The 16,519-nt window shown below is 31.6% G+C and overlaps 1 protein-coding gene across 5 annotated transcripts in view; it reads right to left on the minus strand.

Annotated features, from left to right (window-relative positions):
- LOC145276744 (long-chain fatty acid transport protein 6-like) overlaps nucleotides 1–16,519 on the minus strand; it is a 478,413-nt gene that overhangs the window by 68,205 nt on the left and 393,689 nt on the right. Inside the window, exon 2 of one of the 5 annotated variants that reach the window (XM_080127970.1) lies at nucleotides 12,427–12,513. The exons of the other annotated variants lie outside the window; for them this stretch is intronic. The gene's annotated coding sequence lies outside the window, so the exon portion shown is untranslated. The remainder of the gene's footprint in view (nucleotides 1–12,426; nucleotides 12,514–16,519) is intronic. 5 annotated transcript variants of the gene reach the window in all.

Raw genomic sequence — 16,519 nt, forward strand, 5'->3', positions numbered from 1 at the left:
ATTAAAGATTTATTCACAATTATTTTTCACCATTAAAAGATTTACCTCACAATTATTTTTCACCATTAAAAGATTTACCTCACAATTATTTTTCACCATTATAAGATTTACCTCACAATTATTTTTCACCATTAAAAAATTTACCTCACAATTATTTTTCACCATTAAAAAATTTACCTCACAATTATTTTTCACCATTAAAGATTTACTTCACAATTATTTTTCACTATTAAAAAATTTACCTCACAATTATTTTTCACTATTAAAAAATTTACCTCACAATTATTTTTCACCATTAAAGATTTATTCACAATTATTTTTCACCATTAAAGATTTATTCACAATTATTTTTCACCATTAAAGATTTATTCACAATTATTTTTCACCATTAAAGATTTACTTCACAATTATTTTTCACCATTAAAAAATTTACCTCACAATTATTTTCCACTATTAAAAAATTTACCTCACAATTATTTTTCACTATTAAAAAATTTACCTCACAATTATTTTCCACTATTAAAAAATTTACTTCACAATTATTTTCCACTATTAAAAAATTTACCTCACAATTATTTTTCACCATTATAGATTTATTCACAATTATTTTTCACCATTAAAAAAATTACCTCACGATTATTTTTCACCATTAAAAAATTTACCTCACAATTATTTTTCACTATTAAAAAATTTACCTCACAATTATTTTTCACCATTAAAAAATTTACCTCACAATTATTTTTCACTATTAAAAAATTTACCTCACAATTATTTTTCACCATTAAAAAATTTACCTCACAATTATTTTTCACTATTAAAAAATTTACCTCACAATTATTTTTCACCATTAAAAAATTTACCTCACAATTATTTTTCACTATTAAAAAATTTACCTCACAATTATTTTTCACCATTAAAGATTTATTCACAATTATTTTTCACCATTAAAGATTTATTCACAATTATTTTTCACCATTAAAGATTTACTTCACAATTATTTTTCACTATTAAAAAATTTACCTCACAATTATTTTCCACTATTAAAAAATTTACCTCACAATTATTTTTCACTATTAAAAAATTTACCTCACAATTATTTTCCACTATTAAAAAATTTACCTCACAATTATTTTTCACCATTAAAAAATTTAACTCACAATTATTTTTCACCATTAAAGATTTATTCACAATTATTTTTCACCATTAAAGATTTATTCACAATTATTTTTCACCATTAAAGATTTACTTCACAATTATTTTTCACCATTAAAAGATTTACCTCACAATCATTTTTCACCATTAAAAGATTTACCTCACAATCATTTTTCACTATTAAAAAATTTACCTCACAATTATTTTTCACCATTAAAAAATTTACCTCACAATTATTTTTCACCATTAAAAGATTTACCTCACAATCATTTTTCACTATTAAAAAATTTACCTCACAATTATTTTTCACTATTAAAAAATTTACCTCACAATTATTTTTCACCATTAAAAGATTTACCTCACAATCATTTTTCACTATTAAAAAATTTACCTCACAATTATTTTTCACTATTAAAAAATTTACCTCACAATTATTTTTCACTATTAAAAGACAGAATATCTGTATGGAGAAACTTGGTCACATCTTTGAAAACATTATTACATAAATCTGAAAATTTAGAAAACTGATTAATGTCATTTATTTATTTTTTTTTTTTATTAAATGACAAGCGGGGCCGCCCGGCGTTTCCCAGTTGTTAAAAATAAAATGTGACAGTAGGGGAGGCGGGGGTGGGGGTTTTGGTGAGTGTGTTGCCCAGTCGCTTAAAAAAAAAAAAAAAAAAAAAAACGAGCCTTGGGTGCTATCAACCAGAAGCGAAACCGAAAACAAACATTATAGCTGATGGCACTGAAGTTATCTATTTCTTTTATAAATAATTTTATCAAGAATTCTTCATAAGTTTTGGTTTCGATTATAGTTGAAGAAACTCAACATATATATATATATATATATATATATATATATATATATATATATAAAGGAGATTAGAACAATAGTCTAAAGAGCTGAGTGTATTTCAATGTAACAGTGAAATTACTAGTTTAATTAAAATACAGTAAAGAGAAAGTGCTCGTTGTAATTTAGATATATAATAAGCTCGATAGGTAAATATCCTAGAGCTAATTCAATATTAAGTAATGTGATTGATAATTTAAAATTTAAAAATAAATTATAATTAAATTAAAAATCCGTTTCATAAGAAGGAACAACAACAAAATCAATTATCTGTACGATCGATTCGGAAAACAATGCTTTTTATTGTGGTAGACATCAAGTTACGGACAATAATTATTACATATAGTTTTTTAATAAGCAAAGTCTCCTCGTCAGCAAATTTTGAAGGGTTTTTATTAAATTTAAAAGACACCATAAATAAACCTAGCATTAAAAGTAAGGCAGATGTATCTGAAAAAAATTGAAATAAAAGGTCTGGATTTAAAATTGATAAGAAAATTAATATGGGTTAGAAATAGAAAAGAAATAGAGTAAAATATAGATTTGAATTTAAATTATAAGTTTGCTTTAAGTATACACACACACACACACACACATACACACACACACACATATATATTTTTTTCTCCATAAGTTTTGGTTTCGGTTTCGAATCAAGCTGATGTGCCAAAGTCATATGGATGTATTTTTTATTTTTGAAACTGCAACATTGACTTTATAATAATATGTACGAAATCTGCATAAATTAAAATATCATATTTAAGCGTATTTTATGACCGGGCTATGCCAGGCGACCCTGCTAGCTTAGATAAATACATTTGTAGCTTTAACAAAAGAGCTACAATAATATCAGGACGTCTTCATTTACGCTGAACATCCACAAAATATCAACATCAATATATTACATTTGAAAGAGTTCGCTGTGGAATTTCCACAGGTCTCGTTAGTATACTTAAATGGATATTTTCATTTATTCATATGTATTATTATAGAGCCAATTCTCTATTATTATATTGTACCCAACAGTCATTTCAAAAGTTAAAAACTATAATATGAGTGCCATCAGCTAGAATTGAAACCAAAACATTTAGCTTTCCAGCAGTATTCGCTACCAACTGAGCTAGGAGCACATGCTTATCAAAACTGTACAAATTACCACACTTATGTGTATAAATGTATATTTACGCATGCATAAAGGATACACATTAGTTTAAGTTAAACGTTCCAATTTTTCAATTTTGACATCTTAGCAGTTTTTTTGTTTTTTTTCTGGCTAAAAACCAGATCGAATTTGTTCCACATGTCCGAATAGCTCATATATCAAGTTTCGAGTCTGTAAACCAAAAATTGACAGAGACGAGTATTTTTTTTTACACAGGAATCACCACATTATCAAGGCCAAGAGGCCGCTCAAGGATAAGGGTTAAAGAGTGTACAGTAAAAATTGGAAAATATAGTAATCATTAGTAATGAAAATTCGGTAAATTTGTTAACTTATATGGAACAGCTCATCAAGAACTTGTTTACATTAAACTTGAAGACAACCATATTGTAGTCACCTGGAAAGCAGGAAAACGGAAGATAATTCCACAGGCGTGCAGTTTTAAGAAAGAAGCTTTGTTCATGGAATCTACGTTTAGGTTTAGGCACAGATAAAGAGTGGGGGGAATTATTGATAGTGTTTTCAGCTAGACCAGTGTTTCTAGTGAAAGTTTGGTGAGGGGGGACCATAGACTGAAGCTCAGTCGAACACTTTCCATGAAAATAACGATACATCAGAGACAAGCTCGCAAAGAGGTTGCAGGGAAGAGAAAAGGACATCTCCTACGAGGCTACGAAGTCTATTTTGAACTCTATCAAGGCAGGACAAGTTCTTTCTAGCTGCTCCTGCCCATATGTGGCAACAGTATTCCATCCTTGGACGTACTTGGTTCTTATATAGATAGAGAATTGCATCAGCAGTGAGATATCTACTGGATCGATAGAAAGATCCCACCATTTTTCCAGCGGCCCTGGCAACAGATTTGATGTACGTGTTCCATTTAAGATCAGGAGTAATTGTCAAGCCCAGAAGCTTGTCAAAACTTGAGGCCTCCTGAAGACGAGAGCCATTCATTTCAATTGATGCCAGATGTGGATCAGTATGTTGATGTAAAGAGAGAAGCTTGGTTTTAGATGTATTAAAAGTAACCAGCCACTCCTTTCCCCATTGTACCACGTGCTCAAGATCAGAGGAGAGAGAATCAGAGAGAACTTGGTCGTTTACTGTCTTAGATGTGCTACCATGAATGGTAGTGTCATCAGCATAAATGTCTACAAATGATGTAAGGATGTGATTTGGAAGATCATTAATGTAGATCAGGAAAAGAGTTGGGCCCAGGATGGACCCCTGAGGGACACCAGCATTAATACTGTGAGCTTCTGATTTTTGTCCCTCAACTACTACTCTTATGAACCTATCAGAAAGAAATGATTTAATAATTGAGAAGATCTTCAATGTAAAAATGAACAGTCACTTTATTGTGCCCGTGCAATTGAGATCTTGCCATTACATAGACAGTTGTTTTCATTCATTTCGAACTATTAAGGAAGTGTCTATTTTTAAATGGAAGTAAGAATACAAAAGTGACGCCTCCCCACCACTACCTCCACAACGCACAATGTATGGAAATATTATTTTTATTCTGATATTTGAACTCAAAATAATCTCAATATAATATTCTATTAGTTCCTTCTTTAGTTAGTCTGTACGTTACGCTTTGAAAAAGGCCAAATACAATATTTTAAGGCTAAACTGCTTTTTAAAAAATGCCAAATTCATAAAATTTGGTTTTAAAAAGCAAATCTGGCAACCATGGACAATAGCATAAAAATGGCTGCCCTTTGATCTAGCCTCGTTTTCGAATATCATTATAATAATATATGATCATTATTGTAATGGGGTGAAAAAAAAAAAACTCTTAGTAATTTAGATGTGCAGAGGTTCTTTACTGAAGAAAGAAGTCAGTGAAAAGTTATGTAAAAAAAAGAAACACTTGAAAAAAAAAAAAAACAGGGGGGAAAAAAAAGAGAACATTGTCTGCTAAAAGGTGCTGGACTGAAGAAGTAAATTACAAATTATCTCTTATAATGTGATTCTATTGTTTGTATTAAACTATGTAGCACAATCTTACTTTTCAAGTATTTATTATAATAGTTAGTACTTATTAATTTATATCATTTGGGTTAGTTATATATTTAACATACAATTACATAGAAATGCTAATCAACTCATATTTACTACATGTTATTAGTTTTTCTGTCCTAAAACTTAATTTTTTGTGCTAGCCAGAAAAAATATCAGCTTTAATATAACTGATTTCTGTTCACATTACACTTGAATTTCTGCATGTCAATACAGTCCGGGACGGGAGGCAATTCCAAAGTGCAGCAGTATGTGAAAGAAAGCTATTCAAGTAGAAGGATTTACAGCATCTACGGATCTCTACAGTGTAGGGGGTGATTTTGCTGCTCATCTGGTTTGTTGAGGATATTGTCGTCGAGGGGATACTAGTGCTTGGAGTTCGTCAGTCCACTTGCTATTGAAATACTATAAAACAGGCACAAAGATGCCACATTTTGGCAATGGGACAGAGGTGGGAGTTTAGTTGATAGTTCAGGACCTATCAGGTTGGTGACTCTTTTTTGAACCCTATATAGGAGTGAGGGACTAGTGGCAGATGCACCAGCCCATATGTGGCAACATTACTCCATGCATGGGCGAACCATGGCCTTGTAGAGATACAGGATACTCTCAGGTGTGAATAGCCTTTTAGCATGTTAGAAAGAAACCACCTTCCTTTCAGCAGCCTTGGCAATTGCCTCAATGCAAAGGAACGACGGGCTACTATTTGGGATCATGTCTAACAGGGGACTGTGGGGAGTAGAGCAGCAAGATGTCTGTTCACATTACATCTTCTGCTGGTTAGTACAGTCAACAAAACAGAGAGGGAATTTCAAAGTCTAGCAGTCCACCTGGAGAAGCTATTAGAGTAGAAGGCTTTCTGGCATAAGGACCTCAACAGTGAAGGGGTGGAATTTTGCTGCTTGTCGGGTCAGTCTGGACTATATATGTTGTAGAGGCACAAGTGCTATGAGTTTATTAGAGCGCATTCCATTAAATTACTTGTAAAACAGGCACATGGGATGGAACACTGTGGCAATGGGACAGGGTTTGGAACTTGAAGGGAAGGTGGATCGACTGGTCTCTGAATTCATGATGAAGTGTAATAGTTCCAGAGAGCATGGGTCAAAACACCTTTCTCTTACAAACAAATTTTAAAAAAAGAGAATTAACATTAAAGTGTAGTATCTGTTTTGATACTTTTTATTTTCTCTCCTTGATCAATGAAGAAGAAATCTTTCTCATAAACTGCAGCAATTTTTATGCTTTCCCACCAATTCGGAGTGCCTTCGCCATATTAAAAATCGACCTATTTAACTAACACAGTGTATTTATATTTATTATAACTATCTAAAAAATGAAAAATATGAACTGAAAGAGCAAGTTAACTTGTGCATAAAATTAAAAATAAACCGAAAACAAAGAAGAACTATTGTAAAATCGCCAAATATTGAAATCGAGGACAGTATTAAACATAAGGTTGTTTTTAAATTCTTGTGCAGATTATCAACTATGCTATTGCCTTTTTTTTAATAGTCTTTGCAAGTAAAATTAAATTTTGACGAATATTTTTTTAATTAAATTGTTGTGTGAAAGTACAGATTAATTAACAAAATCACCTCCCTATATTAAGAACGGCTTTCTAAAGAATGTTATTTTAGTATGGGCGTAAATCTGAATCTACTGTGTTTGATATAAATTATTTTTTTAATTTTCATGAAATTTTTTTGATTTTCGTTGTTAATTTTTTAAATTTTAACGTCGATTAGTTGGTTCGTTTTTCACAGTAGGCTTTACATCGTGTGTGACAAACTACATTAAATGATGAGATCGTCGACCTAAATGTGAATCTTCAAAGATTCGAATAGAACTAGTGTGTATGTGATAGTATATACTAGACTACCCTTGACCCGTTGGGTCAGTATGTTATATTAGCTATAAAATTCATGAATGAATGTGACACTTGTGACGTAAAGAAAATAGTTGTTTTTTTTTGACATAACAGAAACATTTCTATGAAAGTATATTAAAATGAAAAAAGAATATAGATAGATTTCTTTGAGTCGTTCTGTTTATTATAATTGATTATTTTTGAAAAAAAAACATTTACGGTTACTGAATTATAAGTTGTTGGTCGTACTTAGGTAAATATGCACTGAACAGATACCATAATACTTATTATAGTTAAATTCAAATTTTGATATATCTGCTTTTTTTTTTACATCGTTCATTTCTGTATTACGTTGAAGTTATTTTAAACCTCACTCTTCCCATGTTAAATAATAATTTCGAAATAATAACGTTAATATTTCAGCGTCCCAATTGTTCTTTTGTTTTTTGTCTTTTCGCATTTAAATTATCCAAACAAACAATTGTTAATACTGTCTGCTTTTTTTTTTTTCACATCGTTCATTTCTGTATTACGTTTAAGTTATTTTAAACCCCACTCTTCCCATGTTAAATAATAATTTCGAAATAATAACGTTAATATTTCAGTGTGCAGGTCATGTGCGCATGCACAACCGGATGTCATAAACCGGAAAGTGGGTTACATACATCGTTACAAGATCATTTGAGTTTTATAATTATATAGATATAGTAACCTATGAAAACATATGGTAGCACTTTTGAATTTTAGGATCGAAGGACAAATTTTGGTGTTTTCATTTTTTAAGAATTCTACTCGGAACAAGGGGAGACATTTGAAAGAGTCATTAAAGTTTCGCATAACATTGGTAAAATAAACATATTGAATCTACAAAATAACAAAGCATCTTTTTGTTGTTTTTTTTTTTTTAATCAGCTACTAAATTAAGATATTGAATAATAAGCCAAATAATAATTAAAAATTTTTATTTAATTTTGGTACTCATGCAGAATACAGACTGTGCTGAAATAATAACGTTATTATTTAGAAATCTATTAACACGGGTAGAAGAGACTGTTTTGTAACTATTCTGTACTTTCACCTAAAATTTTATTAAACAAAAGATACTGGATAAATTGAAATTCATGCATTTTCGGAGAAATTCTCCGGACAAAAACTTCTTGAATTGTCTTCCCCCTGTTCCGAGTGAAATTCTTCAAAAATAAAAACTTGTTCTTCAAATCTATACTGCACACGCACACATATGACAATTAAGGCACACAGAATTTTCCGTGCTTCCTCATAACTTACTACCTAGCTCTACTCACCTATTGAGCACTATTTTAGTAAATACAGAAAAGTGATACATAAAATATTATATATCCTTATAACATTTTATGTTGATACATGAAATATATGTATATATATATATATAGAGAGAGAGAGTTAGTCAACAGCCAAAACCAGACGATGTATTTAATTTTCACTTATATTTTATTAATACTTTTTTTTATTTTATCTTACACGTGTTTCATTGAATTCCACCAAACAACTCATCAGAGACGAAAGTATATTCCTCAGAAAATCGTTGGATTATTCCCCTTAGAATGGAAAAGGATTTGGCAAGAAAACCATATTGATAAAAGAAAATGGGGATATTCAATGTTCGCAGAAACATATAAACCAAAAACACTTATTGCAGCGTTTTATAGATAGCCATTCCAAAGAAAGGCTATTGAAGTAAATCCACACGTGTGCAATCAGTTTTGTGCCATCATTTTTTTATTAGTGAAAAAAAATCTATAGTTCTATTTCCAAAGTTTTCGTATTTAAGTTCAAATTAAAAGTAAGAAGTCCAATAAAATCCTATGATATATATATATATATATATATATATATATATATATATATATATATATATATATATATATATACACACACACACACACAGCCTAAGATTTAATTAGATTCACTAGCCTATCGAAAGTTTTTAAACCATAATTTACGAAACTAAAATCATCTACAAGGCAAATTAACTTTCAGTAAAAACATGCATTCATTTATGTAAGCATTTTAAACCTTCATAAAGAGACGCTATCTCACATTTTTCTTCTTAATATTTTAAATATTTATTGTTATTTACTAATACAAGCCAAAAGAAAAATATCAAGATTTTCGCTAAAAATTATTAATCCAATTAAAACAACACAATCTAGAAGAATAACTTCATTATCAAACATAAGAGTTACCTCCCTTGCATTATTTAACATTTTCTTAATTAGTTAAGTACATAACTTACCAATTTAAAAATACAAATTATTATACATTCTTGTTGAGCCGTCTCCGTAAGTAATCAAACTATACCAATTTTCCACTACTAATAGTTACTACGCTATTATTCCAATGATTACTGTGGTGCACTCATTAGCCTTTATCCTCGCGTGGCCTCCGGGACTTGATAAGCGGTGACTCGTTTGTAAAAAAAAAAAAAAAAAAATCGTCTACGTTTCCAGTTTGTTACTTTTACAAGATACGATGCCATTCTGTCCCAAGCTTTTATCCTAACATTAAACGTCTTTTCTAAACCCCCCCCCCCCCACACACACACGCCAAGCTTACTGGTCGGTGAGAATTCCGACAATTATTTACCTAATATGTGTACTTGCCTTTATACAATTTTTTTTTCTAGTTAAATTACATTTTCTTTTCTTTAGCATATAAACTTCATGCTTTGCTGTATAAACGTTGGCTATCCTTATTTTAGCCTTGATCATATGTTTAAATGGTAAAACTTGCGTAGAATGCTCTGTTTTCCGGTTGTTGTACAAATGGAACGAAAATTTAAGTTTCGTTCCGTTTTAAATTCGGTACATTTTTACATCTCGTTCAAACTGATCGTTCACATTCGACATATTAACTTTTATAGGTTTTCATGTATGCTGTCAAGGGTTGGGGGATGTCTATTCCGAAAGACGTTCTTATGGGAAGGTGTTTATTCGTTGTAAGCATACCCGAAAACCTATAAAAGTCAACATTTCCGATGTGAACGGCGAGTGTTGGACTTATGTTAAAAAAAAAAAAAAAAGAAAGAAAGAAAAAAAAAATACCAAAAAGGTATACCAAATTAACTTTTTTTCGTTTAAAAATTAAATTATTTCGTTTTCTTTTTTAATTTTTTTTTAACTTTCGTTTTATATATATATATATATATATATATATATATATATATATATATATATATATATATATATATATATATATATAAAGTGTGTTGAATGTTATTCTTTCGATTACTTTCATTTTTTTCGGGGCACAATTAAAAAAAAAAAAAAAGATTAAAACGAAGCGAAATTTAAATTTCCGTAAAATAGCGCATTCTCCGCAAGTTTTACCGTTTAAATTTTCTAACCGAATACAAAAAAACAAAACAAAACAAAAAACTTATAAACGAGATGTGACTAGATTCTTCAAAGTCCAGCTTTTAAAACGATTGTATTCGCGCGTGCGAAAACAAACATGGCGACCAGTAAAAACAATACGGAATACATTGGATAATAAAGCTCATCATTGCCCTTAGATTAAAACCGTAATGAAAGTCCAGAATATTTTACTATCGAGAAGTCATACTCAGAAAAATAAATAAATAAATATAATTTGGTGCTTATTCAAATTGGCACTTCTAACGATAAAAACCGAAGAAAAACTTTTATATTGAACCTACTTGTTACGGATTGAATATTGCATATTCCAAAATTCATTGTGTACTTGACTTGATATAGACTTTATACAAGTTTTTTTTCTAGTTAAATTGCATTTTCCTCTCTAGCCTATAAACTACATGGTTTTCTGTATAAACGTTGGCTCTACTCACTTTAGTCTTGATCATATGTTTTTTGTTTTTTTTTTGTGTCTAATAGTTGTGCTGGTGAAGAGACTTTATTTCAATAAAAGTTTGTATGATCTCAGAAACGTCGTATAAGGATAGTTTGTTGCTGTTCAATTAGAGTCTACGTAAATAAATTTTCAATAAATAATATTACATTATGCCTTATTTATCGGTTGTATTTCTATCACTATTTTGTTTTATTTTTCATCTTTAGCTCATTGTCGAGACTTCAAAGACATATGAGATACCACGCGGCCATTTTTCTTGTATTTGTGTAACGCTCGACCCTACTTGTTTTTTGTTTTTTTTTTTGTTGTTTTTTTTTCGAACCGAACAAACATTTAAAAATAAGTAAAAACACTAAAAAGTTATCCAGACAACAGTGACTTGTCTTGCCTTTGGTAATATTTATTTGTTATATATTTGTTTTTGAACCACTTTTTCGGATCTCTGGATTGTAAAACAAACCCGTAAGTTTATGACATGATGAATGTTTTCAAGTCAACATCAATTTAATATTATACGTAGTAACAAGGGAAAATGTTTTAATGTTTTTTCGTCTTGAACGATACAATATATATATATATATATATATATGACTCCATGAGCAATACAAAAATCTGGAACGGAAACAGTGTGTAATGAAACGACGCCTTATATCAACTAAAAATAATTTATTTAAAAATATTAAAGTATGTATTAAAGTACGAGACTACACGTGACCCGTTGGGCCAGTATATGTTATAGCTAGCTATGGAATAGCGAGTATACAGAATTAATGTATAAACCCGCAAAAATTGGATGCGTGCGCAAAAACAAACATGGCGACGAGCAAAAACAATACGAAATACATTGGATAATAACGGTCATCATTGCCCTTAGATTACATGAAAAATCCTTTATATAAGAAGGGTGTATTCCGTTGGGAACAAAAAAAATAAATAAAAAATAAAAAAAACGAAAAGAATACGAGGGAGTGTGCATTGTACAGGTCCACCTTAGTTTTTTTGTTTGTGTGTGTGTGTGTGTGTGTGTGTGTGCGTGCGCTAACAGCCTTAAAATATCAGGAAAGAATCATAAATTGATTAACGGTGAAACCTTTTCCAAGCAAATCTTAAACAAAATTGAAAAGTCATCCCGCTAAAATGTTAAATTGTAACTATTTAAAAAAAATCCTTTTATATTATCTTTAAAGGCCGTTGAAATGTATCAGCCAAAAAAGTAGATTTTGATTTCTTTTCAGGAGGTAAACCACACTGGGTTAGGTCGTAAAAAAAAAAACAAATAAAAAACAAGTAGTTTTCCCCCCTTTTTACATTAGAAAAACATATTTGCTTTGTATTTTTGTTTGAAAACAATTCCAATTTACAATGAAAAATACAAGTAATCGTAAATAAATAATTTTTTGGACACGGAAAACATTTTTTTTTTTTTAAATCAAGTTCTAGTTTTAATCACTCACAACTTGGGTAAAGAAAATATTTAAAAACATGTAGGTGCACCTGAACAATCGGCAGCCCCTTACAATTTTTCCTTTTCGTCTTTTTTCAACTTTATTGGACACCAAGCTACCAGATTGTAAATCAAAACTGAAAAAAAAAAAATCAATATTAAAAAAATTTGGAAGAGAGTTCAGTTTCACATACAACGTTCTAGTAAATCGATCCCCCATTTACAGCCCCGATTTGACGTTAGCTCCTTCGCCCCCTGCCATTGTTTGTTTGTTTTTGTTTTACGACATATCAACCCTTTTAAGGTAATAACCTGAATGCCGAATCAAGTGATTTTGAAGAACAATTTTTTAATAGAGTACATTTGCTTTTTTTTTTTTTTTAAGTCGGTTTCTATTTAACCCATAGTTGGAACCCTAGCAGGTACTACCACTCCTGGTCAGAGTGGACCTGGGAGCAATGGCAATTAAAGGGTGGCTCCACACTTGCCAAAGCCCGCAAGCTGGGGCCCTCACCATCAGATATAGTTTAAGGTCATATGAGGGGCGTGCAATAAGTAATGCTCCTGACCCAGTTCCCATAGCAGTAGAGCAACGAAATTTGGCAGAGTTATTAGTCTTTCTCTACATAGGAACCACCCAGAGTTATGCATTTCTTCCATCGTTTCATGCAGCTCTGGAGACCGTTTTTGTAAAACACCCCAGGTTGGCCCCCCAACCACGACGTGACTTCAGAAATCAAGGCTGCATCATCTGGGAAACGCTTTCTTTTCAAAAACAACTTCATGGCTGGGAAGAGGTGAAAGTCAGAGGGTGGAAGGTCAGGAGAGTAGAGAGGATAGGGAAGGATTTCATAACCACACGTCCGTGCTTCTGATCTGGCGACATGTGAGTTGTGGACCGGAGCGTTGTCCTGCAGGAGGAGGGTACCTTTGCTGATCTTGCCCCGCCTCTTGATTTTGATAGCTTCCCTTAATTTCCTCAAAAGTGAAGCATAATAGGCTCCTATAATTGTAGTACCCTTTGCCAGGAAATCTGTCATCACTACTCCGTCCTGGACCCAGAAGACTGTGAGCATGAACTTGCCAGCGTAGTGCTGCAAATTCATCCTCAAGCACTCGCCGTGTTCTCGCTTCTGGAATGGTGTGAGCAACCTGGGAATTCATCTGGCAGACACCTTATGTATATGCAAATGGTCATGAATGATAGTTTCCACAGACCCTGTACTAATCTTGACATCTTGGGCTATTTGGCAAATAGTAATGTGCCGAGCTTCCAAAATGGCAGCCTCAACTTGACGGACAGATGCCTCATCAATGGCAGAAGGGGGCGGCGACCAGGTCTGGGAGCAGTTTCCATAAACTTCCAGCCATGTTTGAATTCATGATGCCAGCGTTTTACAAGGTCATATAATGGGCCATTATCACCATAAGTTTCTTTCATTTCATCAAAATTCTCCTGTGGTGTGAGTCCTTTCAAATACAAAAACCGGATCACTGCTCGACATTTAACAGGCTCCATTTCACACCTGACTCAGTTCAAACACCTTTAAAACAGAAACCACAATTAGTTCAGAGCTGTAATTTGCCAGATTACCCATAGAGATATAAATCATTGCACATGCAAAATTTCAGCTAGATCAGACAACTGGAAGTGGGTCAGGGGTATTACTTATTGCACGCCCCTGGTATCCAGGACCCCCCCCCCCTCGCCATTATTATTATTTTATTTTTTTGCGACTTTTCACTGCGACTATTTTTTCTTTTCCAGTCATTATCTATTTACTTATTTATGTATTTACGACTTTTTTTTTTTTTTTGCATTTAACGACCCGCGCTATTTTTAAAATAGTATTTTCCAGTTAAATTCAAGTTTTACAATTTTTTTTTTTTAGTTAATTGTTAGGTGAAAGTACAGAAGATTAACAAAACACCCTACCCTCTCCAAATCAATGAATGAATGAATGAATCAATCAATCAATCAATAGGTAGGTAGGTAGGTATATTATATTATGTATTTTTTTTTTCTTACTCAACGGAGTGAAATTACATTTATTTGTAAGGAAAACACGTTAAAATAGGTTAAAACAAAAAATATCGTTGATCTTGTGTATACTTTGAATAGCAGCAGTGGCTTTTAATATCGGACTTAAGACAGGGGCGATCATGAAATAGGTAAGCATACAATTTTTTTAACCAGGTCATAAACCGGATAGACGGTTTAAACGCCCAAGCAAGCAAGCTGATCTGAGTTTTATACTTATATAGATTTCTCACAACCACTTCTTGTGTAATACCATTCTGGAATTTATAAACTATGATAATTAAAGTGCTTGCTTTGTTTCAATTAGCCTAAAGTTAGTTTTGTTGTTGTTTTTTCTTTGTTTGCTGTTTTCTTTTGGTACTTATACAGAATATGGACCGTACTGCAATAATAACATTATTAATTAGAAACTCGCTCTGCACATAGGGAGAAGGGGGCTTTTTAAAACGACTGCACTTTTACCAAACAGTTTAATAAACAAACGTAAAAAACTGAATTTAACTTGAAAATATGAAAAAGAAACAAAAAATAACAAAAAAACAAACAAAAAAAAAACAGCACGATCAGTATTCTGCCGAAATAAAATCTTCATTATACTTACATACGTATACATTTTAAACGTGTTTTTCTTCAAATTACATACGATTTAGGGTTTGTATTACTGTACACATAGATTCGAAAAAGTTGTCAAAAAACAAATATATACCAAATAAATGTTATCAAAGGCAAGATAAATTACTTTTCTACCAAACTGGATATAATTTTCGTGTTTTTATTCAATTTAACATGTTTATTCAGCTCGAAAAGCATACAGTGTTTACCGATGTAGTGGAAAATTTAAAATGGCGGCCGACTCTCTCTTTAACACGGTAAGTTCGGAAAAAGGTGTAATAAATAATAAACTAAACAAAATACTGTTAGAAATTTGCTCAATATATGTTACCGTGACATAACTTGACATATACTCGGTGGTTTTTTAATAGTATTTTGTCTAGTTTACTATTTATAACACCTTTTCCCGAACTTACCGTGTTAGTCGGCCGCCATTTTGAATTTTCCAATACATCGGTAAACACTGTATGCTTTTTGAGCTGAATAAACATGTTAAATTGAATAAAAACACGAAAAATATATCCAGTTTGGTAGAAAAGTAATTTATCTTGCCTTTGATAACAGTTATTTGTTATATATTTGTTTTTTGACAACTTTTTCGAATCTATGTGTACAGTAATACAAACCCACGATTTAATATCGATTTTAACTCGCAATATTTCATCATGTTATAATCTTAAAATATAAAACCATTTTTATCGCCTATACACAATTTTTTCATCGCATTCTGTTTAGGACGGCGATTGGTGCTTGTTAAGTTTAGCAAAGACATTAAAAACCGAACAAAATATCTATGATGTACGTAATCGTCATGGAATGGAGTTTTCATTAAAAAGAAAATCGCTTAATTTGATGAAGTATTTTTTTTTTTTTTAGGGGAAAATTAAATTTTAGTGAGACCGATCGCGATGCAGCCATTTTGACAATTTTCAACTCCAAGGATAGGGGACGCCATCTAATTCTTAACGTTTACCAAAATGTCGTTCGTACAGTTTTTATGTTATATAAATTCTGATTTATTTTATTCTTGACACGTTATTCTAATAATATATTCGAAATTAATAAAGTAAAAAAAATAATCTCGTCAAGTTTCGGCAAACCAATAGCTATATGGAGTTATCGCCGTTGGCGCCTCCCCCCCCCCCCTCCTCGTAGCTGGAAATTACCACGATGTCTGCGTCGCTATCAGTTTCAATAAAATTTGATCTTCCTCTATAACAACAACAACAACAACGACAACAAACTACTTGATCAAATTAAGCGAGTTTTTTTATGAGAACTTCAATCAATAACGGTACATGATAAAGATTTTTAACATGAATTTTAAAAAATGTCTTTACTTAACTGTACAAGCACTCGGCGATCTTATCTTTTGCCTTAATTACTCATTACATCTCCCTCCTGGGCAACACCGGGTAACCCTGCTACTATTATGGTGACTTCTCTAGTGGTGTGGCTTGAAACAGAAAGATAGTTGCGACATGCGACAG

This window comes from Euprymna scolopes, chromosome 5, assembly GCF_053919585.1.
Source record: "Euprymna scolopes isolate OS-2025 chromosome 5, ASM5391958v1, whole genome shotgun sequence".
Lineage (NCBI taxonomy): Eukaryota > Metazoa > Mollusca > Cephalopoda > Sepiida > Sepiolidae > Euprymna > Euprymna scolopes.